The 10,116-nt window shown below is 31.9% G+C and overlaps 1 long non-coding RNA gene across 1 annotated transcript; it reads right to left on the reverse strand.

The window, feature by feature from the left end:
- Window positions 1–682: 682 nt before the first annotated feature.
- On the reverse strand, window positions 683–3,580 carry LOC114314367 (uncharacterized). The gene is made up of 3 exons (XR_014346713.1): window positions 1,672–3,580; window positions 1,495–1,596; window positions 683–928 (listed from the first exon to the last, which is right to left on the reverse strand). It is a non-coding gene; the product is annotated as an uncharacterized LOC114314367 (long non-coding RNA).
- Between the last annotated feature and the right edge of the window lie 6,536 nt (window positions 3,581–10,116).

Raw genomic sequence — 10,116 nt, forward strand, 5'->3', positions numbered from 1 at the left:
ACAACAAGTTGGGTCTTAAATGACGAAATTTTTTTGTCTCCAAAGAGCTAATTTCGTCACTATAGATATTTGTGAGGAAATATTTTCGTCACCGGTTTCGTCATTGAATGTTTGTCACTAAAAACCATCGTGACGAAAAATAATTTCGTCACCAATGAAATTACTTCAGTGACGAAATTTTTTGTCACCAATAAAACAACATTTTGTCATAAAAAATTCTCTTTTTCGTCACCAAATAATTATTCAGTACCATATTTTTAACTTTAGTTGACGAATAAATTTGTCACACATGTTGATCATTGATGAGGAAATAATTTCGTCACAGTAAGATGTAAAGGTGACGAAATTTTCGTCTTCAAAAGTCATACATGGATGACGAAATATATTTCGCCACAAATATATATATATACGTGACGAAATTTTTAGTCACCAAACAACAAAATCAATGAAATATTTCATATATAAACCACAATAAATTTTCTCACAAAAAATGTTTATTAGCAACGAATAATCACTTTGTCATAATAACAAGTACAAATGATGAAAAAAATTCGTCACTAAACTTGTTCCATATTTTATATTTTAATTTAAATTATTATTTCACAAACATCCCTACTCATATCCCAATAGCCTTTTAAATATACTAAAAAATCCACTAACTATTATACACCACTCCACAAAATAATCCACTAAACAATTTATATCATAAATGAAAATATATCCATCAAACAAATTTAATAATAATCCATTAAGTATAATAAAAAAAACCATCATAACAAATTCCAAAATGAACTAACGTGGAGTCCAACAAAAAAAATAGCAGTCAACTAGGTTTAAAACTAGAACTAAGTATCAGTTCAAGAAAAAAAATTCAACACTTGATCTTGATTTGCAAGTATGCTTCTAATAAACGTCATCAGAAACCAATCTGCAAAGAAATTAAACAAGGAAAACATTAATATATTATGAATTACATCTAAACTCACATATAAATTATTTTATTTTATAAACCAATTTAGTAGAAATGCATATAACAATCCAAAACTTTAAAGTGTTGAGGTGATCCTTGATGATAAAGCAACACGGATAACAGAATATGCCAAAAGATTGCAGAAATATCATATATCACTATCACTAATGCCAGAATATATTTAATAGCTTGAAAATATAATATAGCATTGAGATACATTTGATTCATGACAATGGGTCGATGACTTCTTCAATGAAGTAAATTTGATAAGTGGAATTCAACACAAGAACCTTGTAAGACTTTTGGGTTGTACCATTGAAGGTCCAGACCGCCTTGTTTATGAATTTGTACCCAACAAAAACCTTGATCAAATCCTCTTTGATAAGGAATATTTTTTATTTTTTATTTATAAACATGTTCATGATTTTTTTGGCTCTTAAAAATAAAGATAGGTGAGAGTTCATTGGTGGATCTTTCACCACACAATATCAATAAGTGCATACATTAAGGGTAAGAGAAATTACCTTCATGTAGTAATTTATGCATCATCATCAGCTACTCTCTCTCTCTCTCTCTCTCTCTCTCTCTCTCTCTCTCTCAAGAATATCCTCTACCCATGACCAGCACTGCAAATATATATTTATATTTATTTTTTTTAACCGAAATTACTGATATGAAAGAAAATATTTATAGTAACTTACCAAAGAGTTACTAGTTCCATCAAAGCTTCTATGTTGATCAGGAGAATAATCACAGATCTACAAGCTCAGTAGTCATCCAAATAAGCACACGAGTCTTTGGTACTCCACAAAATGAATAATATTGAAAGAAACAAAAATAAAATAAAATAAAACAGACATAAAGACATGGCATCAAACACTTACAGAATCTATAGATAGATTTCTGTAGTAACTTAAAAAAAAAAAAAAAAAAACAAACAAACAAAAACAAAAAGAAGAAAAAAAAAAGCACAAAACCCACCAAACAGAAACCTGAAAGAAATAGAATCACCTTCTTGAAATGCAAAATGAAAACTATACTTTTAGAGACTTGACTTTGACTTTTAGAAAAAGAAGAAAACTAGAAAAAGAATTACATTGGTATTTACAAGCTATAGAGGCTCTTGCAGTTTTGTTGCCAATCCAATTTTCAACAACCCCTCTCTAATCTAGACAAAAAGGAGAAGAGCTAAAAATATATCAATAATTTTAAAGAAATGCAGCCATACGTATCACTTCCTTGCATCCCAAATTTGTCTAATTTCTAGTTTGGCTAAAAGACAATCAACTTTGTGACTCAACCAAAATAAATAACTGGGACAAGGTTTGTGGAAAAGGGGAGAAACAACTTTGAGGAAAAACAAGAAACAAAATCTCCCATGTCTATATATGTGTTTTTTTCCATTCCACCCTGGATGAGGTGTAAGATTAGAGCAGCATCCAAAGTTATGTTCTGGATAAGCTTGCTACTCACTTGATAACATTTTATTGATGCAAGAGGTTGTTAGAGTTTATCACAGAAATGAAGGACCAACAAGGTGTGTTCAAAATTGATTTAATCAAGGCCTATGGCTCTGTAGATTGGAATTTGTTATTGGTATCTATGACACATGGGATTCCCTGCTCAGTTTGTTGGCTGGATTAAGGTGTGCATTTCCACTGTTATGTACTCAGTAGTAATAAATGGAGAATTAGTTGATTATTTCCCGAGCAAAAGGGGGTCCAAGGCAAGGTGATCCTATGTCCCCCTACTTGTTTCTCAATTGTGATGGAGTGTTTCTATAGAATGCTGCAGCAAAGAGTGAGAGAAGGTGGTTTTACTTTCCATTGGAAATGTTAGGTTTAATTGGCATTTGCTGATGATCTATTCATTCTATGTGAAGCTAACAGGGGCTCTTTCCAAATCATTAAGAGTATGTTATCTCAGTTCCATCTTCTATCTGGCCTACAACCTAATCTTCAGAAACATAAGTTTTCTTTTTCCCTTCCTCTGTGGAGTTAGTAATGAATCTAACTAAGTCTGATCTTTTATCCATTTTGCCAATACCATAAGGGAAATTGACGGTTAATTATTTACTGTTTCCTCTGATTTTCTATAAACTAAAAGCTGCAGAGTGTGAGCAACTTAATAAAAGAATGATGAATAGAATCAACAGTTGGACAACTAAATTTCTGTCTTATGGTGGTAGGCTCCAACTTGATCAATCTGTTCTTTTCAGCAGCATATAAGTTTATTGGTCCTTCGTTTTTATCCTTCCTTAGCAAATCTTGAAAGAAATAGAAGCCATTATGAGAGACTTCCTTTGGTTAGGGGTTGAAAACCACTTAACATATGCTAAAGTAAGTTGGGAACCAGTTTTCTGTCCAAAAAATGGGGGAGTTCTGTGAATTAAATCAATCATTCATTAGAATCAAGCTACAACTATGAAACTTCTTTGGGCTATATGCAAAAAGTCAAATATCCTATGGGTAAAGTGGATTCACACATATATTATCAAATCTAGATGCTTCAGGACTATGCAAGTCCCTTCTAATGTGTCTTTGACAGTGAGGAAACTTTTCAGTTTAAGAAGAGAAGCTATACCCCTAATTAAGAAAGTAATTGGCAATGGAGAATCTACCTTCCTTTGGCTTGAGAATTGGCACTCTTTGGGACCACTGTACCTGAGAGAAAAGAACAGATTGAGAGAAAAATATATACAAATGCTTAGAAGCCAATTTCAGATGGAGATGGAGAATCCACCTTCCTAATGACAGCAAGATTGAGAGAAAAATATATACACGATGTTGTTTCTAAAGTTATAGCTCATTTCTCCAGACTTCCTATATTCTTTAATGTCTTTCCATTAACAATAAAGTGATGAAAATATGTCTGACATACTGGTGTATTGAGTCAAAGTCAGATTGCTTATTCATAGTAAAGTACATTTCCAAATGTTTAGAAGCCAATTTCAGATTAGGAACTTACACTATAAAATATCACTAGCAATAACCAAATCCCAATCCATCAAACAATTGAGCAAAGTTAAAAGAAATACAAATGAGTGATCTACTATACCTATCATGTCATATTGTTCATTCCCTAAGTCTAATTTTACAATGAAAATAAAAAATAAAAAAATTCCACCAATCATGAGAATGAAGGTCAAAAGCATCAAATCTTATTGATAGTCCTCACCAATATTTTCTTGGATCTATCTTCCTTATCGTATGAAAGAGAAAAAGAACTCATGCTTAATGTGAGGAAGGACGGGAGAAATTCCATTAACTCTACAATTATGAGCTATGTTCTCTGCAATTTCTTGATCATCATAGTCTGAGGTAGTGATGTCAAATTCCCTCTTTACTTTGTTTATTTGTGTCTTCACACCATTATGTCCATTAATTCCAATCACTTTACCTTACTAAAAGAGATGTCGGTGTAATTACACTAAAATTATGGGGCTTATTATTTCTTTTCTTTCATTATTTTATTTTATTTTTTCAGATCTTAGGAGAATTGATCCATTCTTTTATTAGTTTTACATGAACAGAGGAGCATTAGCCAATTCAACAGCTGATCAATACAACAAAGTGAAAATTCAACAGTATTGATCAATAATTGATGAAAGTAAAATTGAAAGCAGGGATTAGTACCTGAAACAATCCCTAAAATCCCAAGACTCTCTCTCTCTCTCTAAAAACCCATATTTCTGTCTCTACAAGCTAAAAGGGATCAACTTTCCACTCAACATTCTCTTCTCTTTCTCTTCTTATTCAATGGAAATGTTAAAACACTCATTTTATTTTGACTATATAAAGCAACCAATCATCAAAACAGAGATAACCTATTTGCCTAAAAACTTAAGGAGTAGCTATATTGATCTTGATCATTTGCAGAGGCAATTGCCATTTTTGTAACAAAGCTTTTATGCAATCCATTTTGACCCTAAACCCTTTTAACATAACATAACATAACATAGCAAAGTCCCAAGAAAATAAATAGAAGTAATTCAATTTCATCTTCCACATGAGAATTCAAACCTAACAATTCCCAAATGCATCAGAATTCACAACTGATTTAAATCCATAGCTTTAAACAACATTGAGTTAAAATTTCCATGAATCAAAGCAACAACTCTGTGAAGCTAACCGTATTTTCTGCTGATTGATGCGTAAGTCTCTTAGACAGGTTTCGCCAACTGCAAAAGAGTACCAAAAACTCTGTGAAGCAACAACTCTGTTTGGAAGTTGAGAAAGTGACGAATAGATGAATTTGTAAACACACACAGAACAAGAGAGAAAGAGAGAACGAGAGAACGAGATAGAGAAACTCACCACGCGCGGAGAACCACCGTGGTAACGCCGACGGAGATCGCCGTCGCTAGATCGTTGCCTTTGCAAAACCTATGGAGATTGTTGCCTTCGCTGCTATGTGAGAATGAGAATGAGAAACCGTGAGAGTGAGATTTAGAAAGAGAACCCTAACTTGTGGGGATATGGACGGGTACCCATTCCCGACCCATCTCCCATGGATATTTTAAAAACCCACTTAATTAATCCTATAGGTTAAAAAAAGAGAGAAAAATCCATATATTTGGATTGGATCTCCATGATACCCATAAGATAATATTTTCATTGCCATCCCTAATCAATAGGGTTCCTTTTTTCATTACTGCCAAATCTCAAAGTTCCCCCTTCAAGATTGGTTGGGGATAAAATAATTTTGTCATTAAAAATTTTAAAATATTAAAATTATTGACAATAAAAATATATTTCTCGTGAAATAGTTTTAAAATATTTAAAATTAATTTCTTTAAAAAAATATTTAAAATTATTTGTAACGAAAATATATTCCTTATTGATGATTTTATAATTTGTGACAATTTTTTTTTTCTTACTAAAAATCTCTAAATTTTGGCGTCACCCAAAAAAATTAGAGGAAAAAACTTTGGTGACGAAATTTAATTTTTCCTCACCTAAAAATAAGTATTTATTAACGAAAATAAATTTCGTCACCTATTATTTTTACTTTTTATTATATGTGACAAAATTTTATAATTCGTCACGGATTATTCTTATTTAGTGACGAAATATTTTTTTCACTACTTTCCGTCACCATAGGTTTAGAGAGTTAATTAACTTGTGTTTTTGTTTTGAGAGAGAGAGAGAGAGAGAGAGAGAGAGAGAGAGAGAGAGAGGAGAGAAAAATTGATAAACAAAAATAAAAGGAGGAAAAAAGTTAGTAGTCTATTTTTTCCATTACCGCCCAATATGTTAAAATTTTTCCTCTAAAATTGTTGACAAAATAATTTTCTCACTAAAATGTCTCAAAATATTAAAAATTATTAATGATAAAAATATATTTCTCACGAAATGGTCTTAAAACATTTAAAATCAAGTTTCTCAAAAAATATATGTATAAAATTATTGGTGACGAAAATGTATTCCTCGCTAATAATTTTATAATTGGTGATAAATTTTTTTCTCACCAAAAGTCTAAATTTTTGGCGCCACTCAAAAAATATTAGCGGGAAAACTTTTGGTGACGAAACTTAATTTTTCCTCACCTAAAAAGAAGTATTTGTTGACAAAAATAAATTTCGTCACCTATTATTTTTATTTTTTTATTATACGTGACAAAATTTTATAATTCGTCACGGATTATTCTTATTTAGTGACAAAATTTATTTTCTTCACTACTTTTCGTCACTATAGGTTACTTTTGTTGTAGTGTTTCAAATTATTCGTTTCATCTTGTGAGAAGGTTTATAGACCTCCATATAATATAGATTTGGTGTGAGAGAGTGCACCATATTATGGTGTGATCATTTCTCATGCCTTCAACCGACACCACTATTATTATACCCCTACCATCGCCATTGTCATCACCATTGCCACTACGTTACCACCACTATTGTCATCATCATCTTAAACCACTACAGAAAATCGAGGATTTAATGGCGTTTAATTAGCAGTGTTTTACTAAACGTCACTTTTTCTAATAATTAACGACATTTTTTAAATGTCGCATTTGTTATTAATTAAAACGGTCCCATTTTATGAATAGAAGACGTTTGAAAACGCCTCCAAATCCTGTCTCTCTTCACACCCTATTTTGTCTCTCTGAACCTTTATTTTGAAAACCCTATTTTGAGCATCGTGGTCTATAATATGAAGTTCGAATCTATCACTCACTCAAATCTCTCACTCACTCTTTTGCTCTCTCCTTCTCTTAGAGGATCGAATCAATATGAAGTTCTCTCTCTCGATTCTTCTTCAGCTTAGTGATTCATCTCAAAGCAATTGTGATTTGAAATTTCTCTCTCTCTCTCTCTCTATTTCTCTCTCGATTTTAAGCACCACCGTCTACAATCTTAGAAAAACCAATCGAATCCTTCAAAATCTTCTTCAGCTTTGTGATTTATCTCAGTGATGGTGTTCTGTTTATGGATTTAGAACTTTTCGTCTTCTTCGATCAGAGGTTAGTTGTTTGTTTCTTAGATGTTTCTTCTGTGCTCTGTTTGTGAATCTCTTTTTGCTCATCTTTTTTTGTGTTTCTTCTGTGTTTTGTTTGTGATTTATCTCTGTTTCTTTTGTGCTCTAGATCAGTGTTTTGAAAAATGCTGAATTAGTGTTTCAGTAATTGTTTTTCACTGATGTGTTGCTTTGCACTATGAGATCTAGATTGTGCTTTTGGTGGAGATAAAATGAGGGTGGCAATGGTGGTGTAATGATGGTGGTTATTAACCCCAAGAGGCTGGCCTAGTGGGTACAACTTGGGGTCTGGGGGTATGCTTCCTCCATTAGGTGCTATCAACTCCTTAGGGCTACGCTCACATATTTTTCCTGAGACATGTGGAGGGGCACTTTACGTGGGTTTTGGGATTAGTCAAGGTGCGTATAAGTTGACCCGAACGCCTAGTCATTAAAAAAAATGATGATGGTTATTGTGTGGTGGAATGATAGTGGTGGTTATGACAATAATGGTAATGATTGTGTAGATGAAGGGTTGTTGTAGTGGTAATAACAATGACAACTATTCAGATAGTAGTGAAATGATGGTGGTGCTTATGATAACAATGACAATTGTGATGAAGATGGTGGTCGTGGTGGCAGTGGTGATGGTGACCGTTGTGAGGTTATAATAGTGTATATTGATATTTATGTATAAGTATTTATAAATTCAGACAAGGTTAACTAAATTTTCTATCACTTATTATTATTATTTTTTTAATTTTTAGTTTACATTTTAAGAGTCACTTAAATTTTTAAGGGATACCATTTGTGGTTATCAAATAGGTTTAATTGATTTTTAATTAATAAATTCAATTTTAACTGTTGAATTTTGTTATCAAACACCACCTTATTTAGACACTTAAAATTGGCACACAAAAATTAATGAAAATATCATGATTCATATAATTTAAAATTTTAAGCAACTTTTATAAGAGCATCTCCAATAGAGTTGCTAAAGGAGTTGCCAAAGCTATGATTTGGCAAGAGGGAAAAAATGGGGTCTCCAATGGCCTGCTATTCCTTCTGCCAAATGTAGCAAATGCTATTTCTGTTGTCAAATTTGGTAGGAGGTTTGGCATTTGCCAAACATGTCACATCATTAAAAATAATAGATTTTGGCTCCAAAGCTTAGTTCATCCTCTCTCTTAAAAAAATCCCAAAATGTTTGAAGTTTTTTTTTTAAAAAACAAAATTCACTATTTTTTTTTTGTTTTTGTTTTTTTTGTCAAATAGAATTCATTTATTTATTATAGCATTTGTTTCTTCAAATTTTTTTTTTCTCAAAACAAATTTCACCAATTTTTATATTTCCCAGACACAAATTTCTCAAATTTCAGAATGATCAGTCAAGAATTTATTTCACAAATATTCGGAACAATCAGTCAATAACAAATTTTAGAAATGATCAATCAATCCAAATTTCACAAGTTTATATAAATTTCTGAAGCAATCTAGTTCAAATTTAGAAAACAAACACCTAGATTCTAGCATGATTGATGAATTTGTTCTTCATCTCAACCTCCATTGACCTTTAAAGCTTGTTGGGGGTTGCTTACATGACAAATTAAGGGTCCCTCTTTTGTTTAATAGTCTTCCATCTTTTATTTTCAGATTTGAATGAAATGAGAGCCAAACCCAATTCCTGGGTTTTGCACTGAGTTTCAATATTTGAAAATCTCATAAAAGATTTTTGGGTCTATTGTATTATTTCCACCTAATTTGGTCTGAAGTAGACACAAATCAGAGAGGGGCAATGGGATTGGTAGGCCTCCAAGAAAATGGTAATAGGGAAATGGGTTTATCTAGTTTTCCTTTGGAAGCTAAGAACAAGTACAGGAGGATGGACTCTAAGCTTACAGGATGATGATGGTGAGATGAGATCTAAAGAAAGAGAAAGATGGTGAAGATTGTGTTAGTTTGCTAGAGATTCAACCGTGTAAAGCTAGGATGATGATGGTAATGTTGATCAGCCAACCGGGTTTGATAAAGATGGAGAGATAGATGAACATACAGAGAGAGAGAGAGAAAGAGAGAGAGATGCTCAGCCTATTGGTTTGATGAAAATGAAGATGAGAAAGAGAAAATGTGGGTTGTCTTGAGAAAACAGCCGATGATTCTAGAATTCTGATATCAGCTGTTGGATTGTGAAAACATTAACGGTATGAATGGTGTCTTGGGATGCAACAAGAGCCATTGTGCACTTTTTTTCCTACCAAAAAAAAAAAAATGGAAAACATATAGAAATTTTTTCCTTGTCTCCTGATGAATAATTATGGGAGAATGTTTTTTTTAATGTAGTTAATTTTTTTTTTTTTTTATTTCTTTTTAGTGGTATGTGTTTTGGTGGAGTGACTAATATTATTATTTTTTTTTTGAATTTTTTATATTTGTCTAGTCGAGTATAATGTAAATATATATATATATATATATATAAATTTACAAACAGTTGAAAAAAGGTCACAGAAGACAAAAACAATAATTAAAAAAAATTAGTAAAAAAATCTATCCAAACAACACCTACAAACTTTGAGAGAAAGTTGGTTGAGATTTGTCAAAATAGCATATGACCATTGGAGCACCATTGATATAATTTGGCAAAATAGCACTATTCTTTGCCAAATTATAGCAATGGCAATGCTATTTTAGCAA

The sequence above is a fragment of the Camellia sinensis genome, chromosome 12 (genome assembly GCF_055761805.1).
Source record: "Camellia sinensis isolate YWXY chromosome 12, ASM5576180v1, whole genome shotgun sequence".
NCBI classification, from domain to species: domain Eukaryota; kingdom Viridiplantae; phylum Streptophyta; class Magnoliopsida; order Ericales; family Theaceae; genus Camellia; species Camellia sinensis.